Source organism: Myzus persicae, unplaced genomic scaffold (assembly GCF_001856785.1).
Source record: "Myzus persicae strain clone G006 unplaced genomic scaffold, MPER_G0061.0, whole genome shotgun sequence".
Lineage (NCBI taxonomy): Eukaryota > Metazoa > Arthropoda > Insecta > Hemiptera > Aphididae > Myzus > Myzus persicae.
Window position 1 is genome coordinate 611,052 of NW_019104244.1, and position 19,714 is coordinate 630,765.

A 19,714-nucleotide genomic window follows, 5' to 3' on the forward strand; every position below is an offset into this window, starting at 1 on the left:
TATTACGAATATGTGTATGTAAACAACCTTGCAATTTTGCCCTGTTGGCATATAGCTGCCGACTTCAATAGTATCATGTAGTTAGCTATCTAGTTGTCCTATAATTTTAAAATATCCATGACAACATTTTACAGTAAATTATAATATAATTAGACCTTATTTAAATTATATTTTGATTTATTTAGGATTCGACTTACCTGCGTGTAATGATAAACACGGGATACAGAAACAGAGTTTTTACTTTGGTGTTACATCTAATAAAAGCAACCTGTATACAACTAGTTTCTTGCTCTTATATATACATCTATATAAATACGTAATATATATCAATACTGTTAATGTTGTCAAGTTCCTGTAATTTTAGTTTGAAACGTTTTCTTGAACTAATTTTCTATGAGCATTTATCAAAGTTCCATTTACAATCTACATAATAAATCATCACACAATATAATGCGGTCATACTTCAACTGGATCCTCACAAATTTTATATTTATCTAGAGTTTGTTAAAATTTACATTTTATCTAAACTTCATTTACAAAATTCGTATGTGAACATAATATAATTTATGATACACGATAACAATATTTAGAAAACATTGATTAAATGAATCTAGGTAAACTATAATGAGTCTATTATATAACAAAAGATAACAATTCGTAAATCGAATTGTCGTTTCTGAAAATAAACAATACATCGATAACCTTTTTGTAATGTAATATGTAATTTTAATATATTAAATATATTATACCCACAGTTCTAACTTCTATAATAACTATACAATCGAATATTAAAAATATGTAATGTTTAGTGTAGTGATCAACACATAATTTATTGATGTCAAATTATTATATTGTATACTTAATTTACTTTATGTAAATTAATTTACAATAATATATTATAATACAGTGAAAACTCCCCTAACAAACATCTCCCAATAGTGGACGTTTTTCTTGGGAACCAACTACAAACTTTCTACAATCTGAACCCTCTGAATGACGGACAACATTTCAGTGATCAAAGAGTATTGTTTAAAGGTTTCACTGTATGCACATATTAAATGTTCTTGTGCAAACAGTTGAAAATATTATACCTACAATTATTTAGCAAAAAAAATCAAACACTTCCAATATCTGAGTATACTGTATGTTTGTAAATTTTTAGGCATAAGTTATTATGTTTTAATTTGAATTTGAATATAAAGAAAATCTAAATAATATTTGACAGTTATTAGAAAAAATATTAGTAGAAATCAAAAAGCTCTTTCAACTATTTCTGGAAAATAAAGAATTGGAAATGTATTTTAAAAAAAATGTTTATGATCTTTAGTCTTTACATACGTTTAATGCATTTTTGATTATGATGCACTCCATTCTTGATTCTTCAAATTTCAAAGTTTATGTATTGTTCAATTAATTTCAATCTGATTCAAATATTTAAATCTACGGAGCAATTTCATGAGATTATTAAAACTCTTTTAATGCCATCATCTAAAAAAAAATATCGTATAAAGTTTCATCTTATTTAACAAATTAAAATACAAACAATTTTAGACGTTATCGGCGTAACAGTATTTTTTAAACATTAGTACATACGTCACAAACCCACTTTTTAAACAGGTTTAATAAGCAATTTCAATAATCATATATGAATTAATAAACAATTTATACAATTTTAAATATATTTACGAATTACAATTGGTCAAATAACCAACTTCAATATTGTAGTTTCTTATGCTTACATCATAAGAGGTCATCAAATAAATTATGTACCTAAAAGATATTATGTATTTCTGTACGATAAGAATGTTAAGACTAAATTATCAAGAGATAATGCGATAGGTAGTCGATAGACCTCTTCCGGGATTTTATTACGCACTTGTTGCTACAGTATTATGCACCAGATAATGCGTCAATAGTCTTAAGTCTTAACTGTAGGTGAATAATTTATTATAATTTATAATAATGCGATTAATATTTTAAGATTCGTCCAGTCAATTGGCATGCAAAATATATCTATATACAATATACATGTGGGGATTAATCGACAACGTAGTTTCCTACAATCTCATTTTACTGAAACAGACACGTCATGTATAAAGATATAAACTATAAAGTATATACAATCTACATATATCATATATGTATGCAAACTGCAAAGTATATTGATATCTATATATAATATTATTATAGCATGTTATTATGTAGAACTAAGTACTAACGTCAAACAAACAATATGAATTATTTATGCTCTTTTGACAACCACAAGACGTACACACTACACAGTACACACTAACTGTGTTATCCTTCACTTGACCTAATAACTGGAGCACGGAATTTTCGTTGCAATTGCCTTTAATTTTTATTTTTTTTTTTTGTAAGTATATTTCAATATTTGACTTTATGCAAACTATGTATAAAATGAACTATAAATTAATATTAATTAATTTTATAATTTTAGTAACTGTTTCACAAGTAAAATTACAAAAAAAAAAGAAGTCCACAATATTTTAATATTTTAATCATAGATTATATATGGGCTTATGATACAACATTCAAGTGAATTCAAAAATGGGTAAAAAAAATATTTGGTGCTTATTGTAGGTACAGTTTTAAGTGTATATCTCATTAAATATCCATGGTAATTGATTGAATGACACATAATTAGAAATGTGGTATACTCTATAGTCTATAACTCTTTGTTTAAGATATTATAATAAAATATCGACGCATGGATCATGGATGTGTATTTAACTGTTAATTGTTATGTAATATGAATATTGATATAATTTTAAATACCATAATGTATGCAATAAATGTCTATTAAAATAATTAAAATTTATTATTATCATATTTACGTACTTAAATAGTCAGTTCTAATAGTCATCAACTCCATAAGCGGACCATTAACTATCTACTATATATACCTACTAAGAATACCTATATTACGTCTATGGTCAATATTCGATTCAAACGCAATCGTGTTAACGTTAAGATAAAAAATATTAATCTACAGTTCATTAATTTATTATACTTAGTATGTGTACTTACTGTCATGGATGACACCTGCAATTAAATACCTTAGTGTAACATTGCCACATTGTTTAAATGAAACTTGATGGCCACATATTTTTATTGAATTACAAATCAGCATTTCGTTATTCTCAAGCACAAATAAAAAATCTAAAAATGCGTGTCAAGTCTCCAAGCATCAAAAATATTCTAATTCCCAGAATAATTGAAGCGCTAAGTGCAACAACCGGGCAAGTCCATTTATTTCGTAAATTGACTTTTCTTTGAAACCGAGTTCATGGAAGAAATAATTGTCTATTGGTATACCAACCAGACAAATTCGATTATTATCTTACATTCCGTAAATAATATTCTATAGTGATAAGTGGGATAACGAATTTTGAAATGGTCACCCTCTACAATTTTAGAAAGTTTATTTACCCGGCTATTCCACTGCGAGCGCTTCAGTTATTTCAATGTGATTGAACCCAGTTCATAAGAATCAAAAATGACACGAAGACTTCCAAATCCACTGAAATCCATCATTATAATTCATAAATACTATACTGCTAAAAAATTTCCAAAATTCAGATTATTTCAAATTATCCATCATACGTCACAATGTAATCCGCCCATACAACATCTACACTTAAACTTAATACCCACGACTGATTTATTTCTTCTAATTATTATCTAAAAAAAAAAACACATAATCGTTTCAATAATGTCTGTTTTACAGTCGTCTAGGCACGGACTTTAACTATACATTCAAATGTATATGGCATATACAGCACACATCCGTAACGGATTTTTGGAATTAAATGCTGTGGCGCCCGGCAGATGAGAAACAAATGAACCTTTCCCGTGCATAGTTTTTTTAACACAATTTATTCTTATTTTTGTTTATGTTGGCGCCGGCTTTCGTTGAACCGGCGGAAAAGTTACCATTCACGTACTTCTTGGCTATACGGTTTTCATTTCCATGTACGATGTGTCGTACGCTTGGATATATTAATGTTGAATACAATTATGAAAAAAACACGAATCTTGGAATAGAAAAAAACAGTTATACTACCCTTTTAAAGGAGTAAAATTCTCTGACGTTCCGCTCGTCCCCGTGAATTTCTTGTGTTCCCAAAAACCCTCACCGCCACCATCACCGCAAGAAGCATTAAAAATATCCGATCCTTCGATGGCTCGGTATCTGTACAACCCGACCCGTAACCACTACAAGTCGCAACAGTTCGTTAACGTCTGTCGTTTTAGTTGCTTGTCTGAAAATTGTTCAAGGGGCTCATAGCATAGTTCACTACACGATCGTTTTGTATCTCATACCTACTGATACTATTGTTATAACAATAAAAATAAACAATCTCAAACTTAAGCCATATGTCATAAAGAAAATAAATAATTATTTATTCTTAATATAACGTATCTCTGGATAAAAGTTATCCAACGAAAAAAAATAACTTCAAAATTGCAAAACTTGCATTATATTATTATGTATAATGCTGGCATAGTCAACACGCCATAATAATATTCTGCTTTTATGGTCCAAAAATTCTAAATCTGTGACCTCACCTGAAAATCTTTCTATAACATAATGAAAAGGCTGTTAATAAATGGGACCAAATCTATAAAATATCGTGCACTTATTGTAAAATGCACTCAGTCCTGCAGATTTTATGGGAGCAATATAAATAATTACTATTGTGAACTGCTTTTCTCAATCACAGAGCAATAATAATCATATTAAAATACTATGTGCTATCAATGTTCGTGGAATATAACATTACGTTAGTTTATTTTACCAAAATAACCCAAAAAACATAATATTTTCTTATTCGCTTCCAAAACATTTAGTGCTCTATTGGTGAACTCATGTAGTGCCATTGGAATTTCAGTGCACGCTTTTGTTGTTAAATCAAAACTCTAAAAAGTATAAGTTACCTAGAAATATCAGTCACCATGTTGTTGAAAACTCGACAAACATTCTTAAAAATTATTTAATATAAGAATTTATTTATATTATTTAGGACATAATGTATACGTAAATTATTAGTGATGTAGAACAATATTCAACAGCCGTATAACTGATATTTTTTAATAATATTTATATATTTTATTTATAACTAGTGTACTATGCTTACATCAGTTCTATCGCTGAATGACGTCTCTCATCACTCGTCATAGTTAATAATATGTATAAATACAACACCATATGCAAATTAAATTATAAATTTACATAGATATACATATATATTTATAAACACACATATGTTAAAATATATTGCATACTAAATACAAATTTTAATAAACAACTTTTTCAATAAAATTCAAATGAACTATAAAGAAATAATACAAATCTTGTTAGTATGATAATTCAAAAAAATTATACAGCTCAATTTAGAAACCTATGACACTAAAAATGTTTAATTTAACATATCAAATTTTCAATCTAGCTGCTTATTGAACTCAGAATTTCGTGATATGTCAATATTTAACCATCTCATTTTTAATTTGTCCAAAACAATTCTATAAGCCCACTCCTTTAGTAAAGTCACTTACAATTTGTAGAAACTAGTAATACATAGTTTGTAAATTGAATGGGCATGGGCATATATTTAACTTAATTTCCATTATATATTATAAACAGTATACACCAATACCAACACATCACAATACATTTTTTAATTATAAAATAAGTGATACAATTATTAGGTAGTTGTTAAATGTGTAGTGTGTACCTATTGTGTATACTATCAGCCTTAAGGTGGTATGTCCTAACTCCAAATAGAACCCTGCGTAATATTGTAATATGAGTGTAATATAAGATTCGTAGCGTCGCAATAGTTGTACATTTTTGCTATGAAATTCCAATATTTTATTTCTATTTTAATTGACTTGACAATAATATTACGACGTAGAAAAATATATTATTTATCAGGAAAATTGTACAACGGAAATTCATGAAACCGTCGATGCCTGATAGTCGATTACGATTCGATTAAACAAAAACGTGTCAACCCAAAAAACTAAAATCAAAACTAACAAAAATAACAATATATTGGATAACAAAAGTAAATACTAAATTTCACGTTTTTCGGAATTAATATGTCTCATAATTTCATGTTTAACATATTTTTTACAAGGACATCCGTCATAATATTATAATCTCATTATTTGAAAATTATAAACTATTCAAAGTTCAATAACATATTTTGTGTATTTTACTAATATTAGCGTCAATTTGGTTATAAGTTACTACTGAAAATACTGAAATTTGCATTTGGGTATAGAAAAAATTATTTGTGGGTACTGAAAAACTATAAAATATTTATATCTTAATTAAGCCTATTGCAATGTCTTAATGTAAATTCAATGTTTGGATCTCAAATTTGACAGTATATAATTTCATACCTAGTGTTGTACATTCAAATGTACTATAAATGATAATACTATGTATAATATTACACTTTGGTTAAGTCAAACATTATATGATTATTATTTATTCCGTAACATTTGTAAGTATGCATTAATTGTATAAATATTTCACAGCAACTGCAAGAACTAATGATAGTAACAAACATAATTTACTAATTAAAAACAGTCAGAAAATACTAAAGAATCTATCAATTTGTAAATTTAATAATTAATTTACACAGTTCTGAATCGATGGAGTTTCTTATCGTTGTTTAGGTACATTATGGACTCTTCTGTATTTAATTATCACTTATCAATATTTCATAAGCTATTACCAAAATGTTGATTTTAGCGTTGATTTTGTATATTTTATTAATATATTATTAAATTAACGTTATTAATGTTATTAGTAGTGTCTCAACAGACGTCCCACATAATTGGGTATTATCCCACAATTGAAATCTACGACCCCATTTTTAATTAGTCCAGCTTTTATCCCGTATTAACAACAATAATTTAGAAACCCATTTTTTAAATTTTTTGGCTTAAATATTTATGTTCCATGATTTTCGTTTCAAAATATTTTCAAGGCACCGTTGAAGCATCGACCACTAATCATCAGTCAAGATGGAAATAGTTCCTATAGTTATGGTACTATACTAGTTTGGTATATAGAATTATACTTTTATAGTAAATTATGTTTTATAAAAATTAATATTTAATTGTTATTTTACTATAAAATTTCAATATTTTTTAAGAATAAAAGTAATTAGCATACCTAGTAATCAAATTGTAAGTAATATTATTCTATAATTTTAATAGATATAGGATAATTTAAAATAATTTAAGAATGTGTTCCCATTTGGACAAGAAAATTATGATCAATATATTACACTAGTTATCAGACATTTCTATTTTTGAAAAATATATTTAGTTTATTTTTCAATTTGGCCATACAATTATTGAATAATGTATACTCAAAGTACTTACATAATTTAATACTTACTATTTACCTACGTTGTATTACCTACGATATTACGGTTGATGATTTCGTCAAAATAGACAGATATTATACTAATAGGTACCTCGTAGCTAATTAAGTACACACAGAGCAATCCGCAATCATAATAATATACATTTATAGTTTTATCGGTCTTACCAAAATACTTAAATAGGTACCTCCAACTAAATAGATATAGATTCTAAAAACATCTTAGGACCTCTGATCTCTGACTCAATTGTAGGTACTATTTAAATGTTAAACATTGAATATAACGAATTTAATTAGCACTGCTTCAAATCTCAGGCATACAAATTTAACATAAAATAAAAATCGTGTAATAATTATTATTTACCATAAATACTTATGAAATGAATACAAAAAGAAAAATCATTTTTTTCTTGTGTAACCTACGGCGTTTCAAGTTTTCAACAATAAATCGATACATCAATTACCCCGACCGACGAAAATTAATTGCATATACACTGTACAGTTTACACGTGTTTATTCATTGTTTCGTATTGCACCTTTATTTGTATACAGCATTTTAAATAATCTACATTTTTGTAACGAATAACAATTAATACAGCTGCTCACAATTTATTCAAGGTCTTAGCGGTGCGTATTTTGGCCGTTCGGGGCTATCTACCTAAATGCAATGCTATGGGTTACACACCATAAGCGTTTGTGTAAACGGTTTTTGGCGGGATTTCGTTGTTTAAAAACGTGCTGAACGAGATTTAACATTTTTTTTTTGCGCAACGTTAATACGCGCGTCAAGGTCTTTCACACCCGTCCGCCGACCGTGTACACACAAATAACTCTTTTGGCTCTACCAAATCCGCAAAAATGATCACCCCTTGGCTAATTATTGTCGTCATTACTATAACCGAGGACCACGACGTGTCAATAAATTGTAGCCGGGACCAAAAGTTAGTAAAATAGACAGAATAAAATCTGTTAAGATCATCGAACAGCGGCTTCTCGCTTAATTTACTACAAACGTTCGAAATGCATGAGAGATTAGTGAGTGAGATTGCGAGAGAATGGAATAGACAGAAAGTCTATTAATTTTTAACGACATAATAAAATGTAATATTGTTATTAATTAATCTGGTGTCATTTCACAACAATGGACCACGTGGTCAATATTCAACGATGCACTTTTTTTAATCGGGGTCTAACAATCATTTGTTTCTCATTATTTTCATTAAAAGTTCAGACTTTTCATTGGGTCACGGACACAACCACATGCACCTGATAAGATATCATAGGCCTTTAGACATGGTGATAATATTGAGAAAATATATTTTATATCATCGGTATAAATGCATAATCGAAAGCTATACTTCAATAATTATTCTAATTTTATTAAAATTGAATGCATATTTTAATGAGCGGAATATTGATAAATATTTATTTGGAATCCCTAAAGAGAAATACAAAACAATAAAAAGAAACCGGATATTAAAATAAAATTAATTATACGAACAGGGTCGTTTAAATATAAGATTTAAATTGTGATTCGTAGTCAGCTTTTTTTTTTGATTTAATTGAAGTAGACATAATTACGTTAAGATTTCCGAGGGAATCGTAGACATTCGACCTTGAATTTGAATGTTATTGAAATATTTTTCATTATAACCCGTATAGATTTACAATAATTTATTTTCCTAGAAGAGATTTTAAACTATCAATTTATAATTATTTTTTAAGTACCTACGTACCAAATTCCGTTGCTTGTGTATAAAATGTATAATAATTTACAGTCCGAATTTTATTATTAGAAAGATTATAGTACTGTCTATTATAAATAAATTCTGATTAGACCAACTTTGACCGCTTAGAGTTTAGACTGGAGCACAATCTGTTGTGTACATAATTTGACCGTTGTAGTTTATATGACTACTATAGACCCAACAAAAGATATTTTATTTATAAGAATTCCAAGAACTGTTTTATCTTTTCGTAATAAAAAAACATTAAGGAATTACGATCTGTATGAGGTTTTATTTAGTCATCTAATCGACGTAACCACGAAAGATTTCTTTAGGTAGTTTTGATAATCAAAAATCTGATAACACAATACGACCACTATGCACTTCAATTTCTGGACATCGCACGCAATGCGATAAAAAAATAAACGTTCTCCAAGTCCGAAGTGCGCGTTAAAATAATAAAAACGTACAGAGGTACATGCATAATGCGTATATAATAATATCGTACGCATGTCCCGTATGAAAATAGTATTCGAGGATTTCGATAGTATTAAATTGTAATCTATTTTTGTCCTCTAAACGTGTGTGTACGTTTTTGACCGATAAAAATATCCAACACGTACAGCACATAATATTATTATTATATACTTTGTAGGCTATAAATAATTCGGTCGGTAGTTCGACGACATAAAATATTACATAATATTATTATTATTATCTGATACTATCAGTAAATGCGAGAAGTAGATTAATAATAATAATTAATAGTATAAATATAATAATATACTTATTACTCATTAGTCATTACTGTTTTTAGTTTTATATAGTGCCCAACTCACGGCTCGACGATACTGTCTAAGACTTTTAATAAAATTAGCCATCCTAGGAAATACTAACACGTATTCGTATTGTGCGTGTTTCGTAGCATGTAATATATTATTATAATCGAGTATTTGAGTGTTTAATAAAGTGGGAATATAGCAAAATATAAGAGTACAATATGTATGCACCTCCACCCTTGGTAATATTAATATGATATAATTTAATGTCATAGATTTTATATTATAGGCATTCATTTATTGAATAATCTAATATTATAATATTTAAAATCGGGTTCATATTTAATCGTGTTTTATTGTATTCTCAATGTTTACATTATTATAGAGCGCTTGATTTTAGGAAAAATTAAAAATGTGAAAAAGTGTTAAAAAATGAGTAAACCTACTTAATTATTTAAATGTTTTATTGATATTTGATTGGGATGTAATTAGAAGGGATACAGATTAAAAATGAGCGTTTTCCTTCTCGACCCCCCTCAAGCTCTGCTTTTACAGAATTATAATTTATAATAACTAATAAGCAATCGACTATATTCACATATTATTATCATATTATTATTACTAAACATATTATAAAACATTTTACGAGATAATAACAAAGTTGGCATTACCGCGAATTAGGTTTCGTGAAGTTAGAAATTAAGTAAATAATTAAACAAACGACAATGAAACAATGTACTACGCGCCTGCTTTACCAAAGAGAAATATGTCTTTGAAATTTACGTTAGCGGTGAGCTCATAAAATATAGTTATCTAATGAAAACACAACAAACTTATCTACAATAAAATCGACCAAATTTTAACGTAGATCAAATAGCAATTTATGAGAAAGATTATTTTTTTATGATTATGATAAATTGATAACAGTGAAAAGAAAAATTGCTATTATCGCTACCCCCTATCTTGTATCCGCCTTTATGTTCTTTGTGACATGTGAGCACGAGATAATCAAACATTTGTACATTAATAATAAATAATAATCCAAAGAATTTGGTTTCAGAATCTCACGGAAGTCTTAAACATATTTTTTAATTTCTATTATTCAAACGTCCCTCGATTTTTATTAAATACTTTAACTTTTTATAGAACTATAAGCGCAATTGGTGTTGCATTGAAGTGTGGTCCTGGGGCCCTCATGTATGCAGCCACTGGAATTTCAGTAGTTTTATTCATCCCCAACCACCAGACAAATACAAATGTCAACAAAATGTATTTAATAAATATACAATAATACTTGTCAATCAGTTGTGTGCACAGCGATTGGCACTGTTACGGTTAATCAAAATGTTAAATGTTATTCTGAACAATCATTCAGTGCAATGCATCGAACAAATCTAAACTTTTAAATTGGATGGGACGGGAATACGGGATATTATATAACTTAAAAAAATATTAAAGAAAAAGAAGACCCACCTCAAGAGTTCATTGAAAAGGCAATCGATTGACGATTTGTAAAGGAAAAAATTCGTCTCACATAAGATTGATAAAAAAAATTGTATGTTCAATATACCTAATATTAATATTATTAAGTTATGTATCAAATATCAGACTAACTATATTGAATTAATTGTAATCAATGATAATAATATTATTATTGATACTAAAATATATGACCAATACAAAGAAGGTGACTGGATTCTACACTGAGCTCAATCGACATCGTATTTTAAATGTCAAAATCAAAATATTTTGGTGTACTTTCAATATATTATAATTTATTGTTCTAATCATGCATAGCATGGCATAATAATTTTATACTTTTTATCTATACCCATAGTAATAATGTAATATATTATACCATTTCGAACTCGTTATTACCTATTAATACATTTTATTTTTAACAGATAAGTTATAACTTATAATAATACTTGTACGTAGCACGGTCCAAAGTCCTAGGATGATGGTGTACAGTACAGAAATTTAAATATTACAAATCGTTTTAGATAACATACGCTTGTGTTCATCATCTGTTTTGACCTACACTAAACATTGATTCATAAGTTATTCAATTTCCATAACATAACCACTGGTCAGAGAACCGGGTGATTTATTTGGTAATCAACGTTAGCTAACAAATTCTTACAGTTTAAAAAAAATTCTAAGAAATTATTTTAAATATTAAATTAAGGCTATACATAATAATATAAGATTACGACCAATAGTATTTAAATTACACTCGATGGTACTAAAATAGAGTTTAATATATTAAAATATTATAATAATAGCATAATCATTTTAACTGTCGATATTTTAATTTATTTATAGACTTTCATGATTTGTTTTAAAACGTAAATTATATGTTACATCTTAATTATTATAATAATTTCTTAAATATTTTAAAATCTAAAATTATAATTGGTAGGGTTACATAATCAATTTGTATTTATTACTATATAAAGCGGGTACGCTAAATGCATCTCATTATTCATTAAACAATGAATACAATTTTCTAATACATAAATATTTCCATTTATACCATAATAATTGATTTCCAATAACTATTCCTTTAAATTATAAATTAATTATTCATATTAACCATTATTTATGCACAATACGTATTTTTGTATATTTATAATCAATTATCAATTTAAGAAAAATATCGTATCGATGTTCAATACTTTCTCGTCTGTTAATTTTAAATTTATTCGTTGTTAGTATGATTTTATGGTGATATTTTTTTCTACTTTTTCAGCGAATATAGAGCGATTTTAACAATATCAATAATTAACACTCTCAATCATTGGTGTTTAATCATTATTCATTACCTAAAAAATCGATGACATACAATCAACACACATATTTTTTTGGTTTTAAGAAAAAGAAAGAAGAATAGTTAACTTAGTTTTAATTTTATCAAGCATAGAAATGTCCAATCGACGTCTAATTATTGAGTTATTCATATTACGTTACATTAATATTGTCCTATAAGCTAAAGCTCGTTAAAATAAATAATATGATTGTTAATTACAATTTATAAATACGGCCTACGAATTAAGATTAAATATTAATAGCATCTAATATAGGTAATAAAATTTTAGAAAAAATGAATATAGGTAATCATTATTACTTATTCTAATATTAAATTATAGTCTCACTAGGTCACGAGAAACCCACACTTTCAAATCATCAGATGTATTAAGTTAATACAACTTTTTAATTGACATAACTCGTAAATCGTTTTTTCTATCTCACTGGTTTGCTCGTGTTTATCGTTAGTTGTCTAAAAAACTATCAACCTTTATTTTATCATATTGAAATTTCTCATTTTTAATCCTATAAAAATATAAAGATCAGAATATAAATAACCGTACTCACGTACATTATGTCATTATTACTGCATATTTAACACAGTTTAATATGCATATAGTAATATGAAGTATTCCATTTGAAGTTTATTTTTTTATTAGTAATAAGTAATAACTAATAATGTAGATCGAACTACATTTTGCCAAAAACGAATCGCAAGTATTATTATAATAGGTAATTATTGTAATATTATTTATAACTAGTTCTTATGAGACATGTCTAAATATATATATATAGTGTACAGCTATAATATATAGCTACTAATAGTGCGGAATGATGTGAATAGGTTCAGTCTATAAATATTAAATAATGGTGAACATTAATCTAGGTATTATAAAATGTCATTGCGCACAGTAAAACCTTCTTATACAGTTATACCCACCATCGCTCTGTATCAAATATTTTTCCGTTACAGGAAGACTATCTAGGGAGGTATATTTTATTCGGAATATTAGGAATATTAGGTTACGCAGGATTGTTGTTATTAGTAATAATATTTTTTAAATCACAAAAAATAACTCATTTTTCATTTTTCATTTCAACATCCTATTTCGTTAAATATTAAACTTGACGGGTGTAATGAAATACATATGTATTTTTGAGATTTTTAAGTTGTAAGGATAACTTATAAGTTATAAGGAACTTGTATTACATTTTAAACTTTCAAGCCTTATCTATTAAAATTATATAAATTCAAAACTTACAAGGGGTATTCACTTAAAGCTATTTTCCTCACAAACAAAAATTGTATGATATATAAATTCATTAACAACTATAAATATTACAGAAAGTTCCAAATTATTTTGAAAATGTAGTTATGTCCTTATTACTTATTTTAAGTAAATGCAAATATGAATACTTAGTGAAAATGTCAAGTCTATTAATTATTCATTTTTGAATTACAACAAAATCAATTTTGCTGAAAATAGTTTTGAACATTAAATGTTGTTTTGTTTTATCGATTATATTATTATCAAAGAGTATGTACTGATAATTTTTATTTTCGAGGAAAATATGTTTAAGTATAACCAAACTCGATCCTACTTTCTCTATCCCAACTATTCTCAAAGTTTAAAAACAAAATATTTTAAAAGCTCCAAAAGATACACAAAAAAATAAACAAAAAACAAGTCTCTGTAAAATCAATATATTCATTTTTTAATTAGAAAAATAAAAATAAAATAAATATAAAATGTATATAAACTAATAATTTCAATATGACTATTTATAATTCTCAAAGAATCTCAAATAAATTGTGAAATATTTATATTTATTAATACTTTAATGAAGATATGATTATACATAATAAAACTTTTAATTTTAAAAACGTGTTTAAGAAGACGACAGGGTTTACGTCTTACAAACGCATTATGATATAGGAAAATTGTACATTCTGAATAATTAAATTATGTTAAATTTTATTGTAAATTGACTAAATTTATAAGGAAGAATATCTAATTAATGACATAGGTTTTTTTATATTTTAATCTTAAAGTGAATTATGATCATTTTAAAACAGTTAGCAAATTGATTGTATATAGGTATATATGGTATGCTCTTAAGTGTTTTTAAAACATGATCTGTAGAAACAGTGGAAGTTTCTGTTAAACAAATGAAATACCTACTACCATCTACATTTCACTATTTCAACATTTGTATTATGTTTACTTACGAGTTACAAAAATATACCTTTCTAGATTATATATTATTATGTATGAATTGTTAAAAACAAATAATATTATAAAATGATTATTTTGAGTTAAAATATGGAAATATAATACAAAACTCTGCAGAAGTATGTTGAAGTCAATAAAATGTTACATTTAGTTGAATTTAATATAATTTCTTCTGTAACAGTTTACAGAAAATTCACGATGACGTGGAAAAAGTTTTACTTATATATTATAAATTACAAGTTCCATTTGACCATAATCATACTACATTACTGCCAATCTTTTTTACAGAGCAAGGTTTTAGTTAGGGTATCAAGTACTCGTATATTACTATGATTAAATATTCAGTAGGATGTATATAAAATATTATAATTTAAAAATGCTCATAATATTCGTTGCAAAATTGAAATATTGTAAAACTACAAACTTACAAACATGGATAATGTTTTTAAACTCAAGTTTGATAATAGGTCAAGTTTAATTCAATCCAATATTAAAGCTAAAAACAAAAATTGTTCTGCTGAACGAACATTTAATTTGTTGCATATTATGACGGTCAGATAGAAAATCAAATTTATAGTTTACTGACAACTCTGCTCAGGGTCATTGACTAATAACTTCTGACTGATTTATAACACAGACAATTATTCAGTTTGTATAGCAAAGATTTTATTCTTGCTTATATATACTTTTTTGTTTATTTTGGACGTGACAATTTAGTTTCAGAGCGTCCCAGATGATGAATGTATTGATGTGTGTTTTTTTCATGTGTTCATGATTTTTAGAAGAAAAAAATGCTTTTATCTACTAAATCTAGGATCTAGCTGTTACTTTCGTTATGTTAGAGTCAACATTTTCAATACTTTCAAAAATATAGTCAGTAAAATAAAAATAAATAAAATATCCATAATATAGCACTGAAGTCGACCGATTTTTGTTATTTAATTATTGTTCCATAACAATTTGATCCAATAAACTTGTAAAGTTGTAATACATATACTCAATTTAAAAAAATCTTTTAACACATTTTAAGCAACCTTTTTATACAAGCAATCTTTTATTTTTAGTGATATTAGTAATAATGTTTAGACTTGGTCAATAGACTTGAACATTTGAATACAGGATAGTTGTTTTTGAAGTAATTCAGATATTTAAAAATACATATTATACTCAATTTTTTAGACTTTTGGGTTTGAAGTTCACTTTTTGCCCAAATCAGATATTTAAAAGAAGAATAACAATTCGTTACTTTATCGTAATTAAAAATATTATTCGTGAGTGCTTGAATTTTTTATACATAGGTATCATTATTTTTCTATGGATCTAATGGTCCATACACAATATTATTTTCAAAAATACAATCTATATACTTTATTTTGAACTAAAATTAATTCAATTTACAGTATAACTAAGAATAATATAAATTACTATAAAAGCTATTTAATGTATACATTTTTAATATATCATAAAAAACAATTATTATACAGGTATAAAATATTATAGTCTGACAGACTGTCTCAGCTCAAATTTGTTTTTCGTATGCATGATTTATCATTAAATTAAAATTAAATAAAATTGAAAACATACCTAAATACAGTTACTTACTTCATGATGATATTATGAACATTCGACACCCACTGTACAGCGAAGCAGTTACTTATCTGCCCACCTTTGTTATATTTTATTGAACCATAAATTAAATTAATATTAAATGAGCACCTACATAATATTATGGGTAGGTACATCATAACAAAAGATCTTTTAGTGGCTTATAAATTATAAAATTGGCTAATCAACTTACTTTATGATTTTCTATATGCTATATAATATGATACCTATTTATTTGCTTCCGGTAGAGTATCGTTTAGTATCGTAGTCGTACCGTAAAGGGAATATTTTTACTTTATTACTTTTTATTATTAAGTTTGGAAAAAAATGTATACACTTTTTAACCGGAAACAATTATTGAAACAGTTTTTGGACCAGGTTACCAGAAACTGGCAACATGCAAAAATTATAACTGTTGTCGGACTCATACACCAAAATTTGAAATATTCAAACCCGTTTTAACTCCCTCAGTGTAAAATATCTACGTTATTACGTATTCATTACGATATTGTTATGTGAGCATTGCACGCACTGCCACACACTTCTTAAAACATGTTAAGAGTAAATAGTATATAATCGGCCCTCAATAAATTATGATTTATGATTATGTGTCACTGCACTTCATCAACGCTATTAAATAGTGTAATATTATCGATTTATCGTACCCATATCCTACCAATAAAGTAAAGGTATAATAATAATAATATAGTAATATACCATATTACTATATACGATATACCCACTATATACATGAAATGTGTGAGGTGTGAGCAATAAGATCATTACATCTGAGAATATCGTGATTACATTATAAATGATAAAAAATATTATTTATGCAGTAATCGGTGCGGACATCATCCCGCAATATAACGAGAGGGGGTATAAGCCGTTTGTGGTGCAGTGCGAAGGTAGGCGCGGTGGATGTTCATACACGACAACACGACACGCCTCTCGTTGCGAAGTGCAGGTGAAAATCATAACGACAACGGTGGCTACCATCGACGCACCCCTTGATCGTCGTCGTCGATGACCATATGGCCGCCGTCGGTGTCCGGTGACTTAATTATTGGATCTGCGCACGCCGACTGACAGTGGATGACAACAGTATAGCGACAGTCTCTAGGCATACCGCATACATATAATAATATTAATAATAATAATAATAATAGAACCGTAGAACGTATAATGTGCGATCGGAACATTGATTGACGGCAGTGGCACAGTTGCGACGTGGTGTGTAATTATAAACCATTAAGTATAATAGAACCCTAGAATATAGATATTATCGTGTAACGTTGCTGCAGCATGGAAAATCACGTGTGTCTGTAACGTACCTCAAAATTAAAATCAGGCGCCACCAATATTATTAGGACACGGATGGTATTTGACCCGCACAGCGGTATGAAGATAATCAATTAGTATTGTTGTAACTTGTGTTCGCGGCCTCATCAATAAACCATAGACACATCCATATAACAATAAAAGCAGCTATCGGTGGGCACCGGGTGCCTGCGAAATAGACCTCACGCGAAAATATTTAACGAGGTTCACAGGCCACAGCAGTTTGTCTAGAATATGGTAGGCGCAGTATCCTCGCACGACATTTCGACATGAATGTCGTTGAACCTTGAAGTAGGTATCGAATGATTTGTTCGATACATCATCATCATATCATTATACCGATATATTATATTATACCAATACCACACTTCATACATACACGCATACTATCCTGGTTTATGAAGCCCACGTGTTTCTCTTTTAATATTATATTTTATAATATTATAATAGACATATTTTTTACAATAATGTACTAACAATTTTAATGTTAAAAACCAATGATTACCAAAACGTATTATAGTCTATTATATAGCTACATAATATATTATATAATATCCTGATTTAACGTTTCCCGTGTCTTATTATTTATTATTATACGCGTGTTAAGTACGGTTGGGTTCGTAAACACTCAAAGCTCTCGAACATTAAGACATTTGAAAAGTTTGGAGTTAAAAATCGAGGTTCAAATTCAAATTGACTCAACTAAGAAGATTAAATTTTTTTTCGTCAGGGGTTGCCTGTGTAGTTCTCAACATCATTTGTAAATGCCACTTAGTAAGATGATGATACTAATTTTACTTTGTAGACTACCCAAGTTTTTAGTTTTTTCCTCGAAATTATAAGTCATAATTTAAAATTTGATTTAAAATTAAAAGTTAAGCTTTTAAAGTTAAAAGTAAATTTAATTTTAATACTATTAATTTTTTAAATTTTTTATAGTTATTAACTTATAAATTATGATGAAGTATCAGTCAGTGAAAACTTAAGTTAACCCACCCATATGACTCTATTTAGTGTTATAGCCATACTATTAGATGTATACAATATTGTAAAAACTTTTAAGTTGTATTATTAGTAGCTCAAATGTACCTATTCAAAATAAATAAACGTATATTGGTAATAAATACATAATTAACTACCATAATATACTGAATTGATTCGTTTTCATTTTTATGGCTTGTTGACTGTTATCATTCGTTCGGCTTTTAACTGATACGATTTTGTTTCCAACTCGGATAGGACGAAGACGATAAATATGTTTGATGAATAACGCACTCAAAATATTTTTTATCAGTACCTTCTGTTTGTTTTATCTAAAAAAATACTTGGTAGGTGTACGTCAATATTTTCGTAAACGTCCGTATACGTTCGTCACAATAATGTTTTAACCTAATTCATTTCCCGTAATAAGGATCTTTCATAATGCGCGTCAATTAAATTATAAAAAAAAAAAATAACAAACAAAAATGACGTAGGTATTAAAGGTGAGTTGCTTGAACTTTGTCTGATTGGCGTGAAATTGATAATGATAATAAGTCATAATTTTTGATACAAAATTACATAAGATTTTCCTTTAAGAAAATAAATTATACATAATTATTCAGTAATTTAAGATGAAATTGAACCATTATATATTTTAGATTTAACACTGTCTGATTAATATTATTGAACAAATTGTTTTATACCGATGAGTAAATAGTAAACTTATATAATACTCATTTCTTTCCAACTGCCAACTGGAGAATTGAACATCATACTTTGTGTAAACAGTAAAGTAATTTCGTACTTGCTTTATAG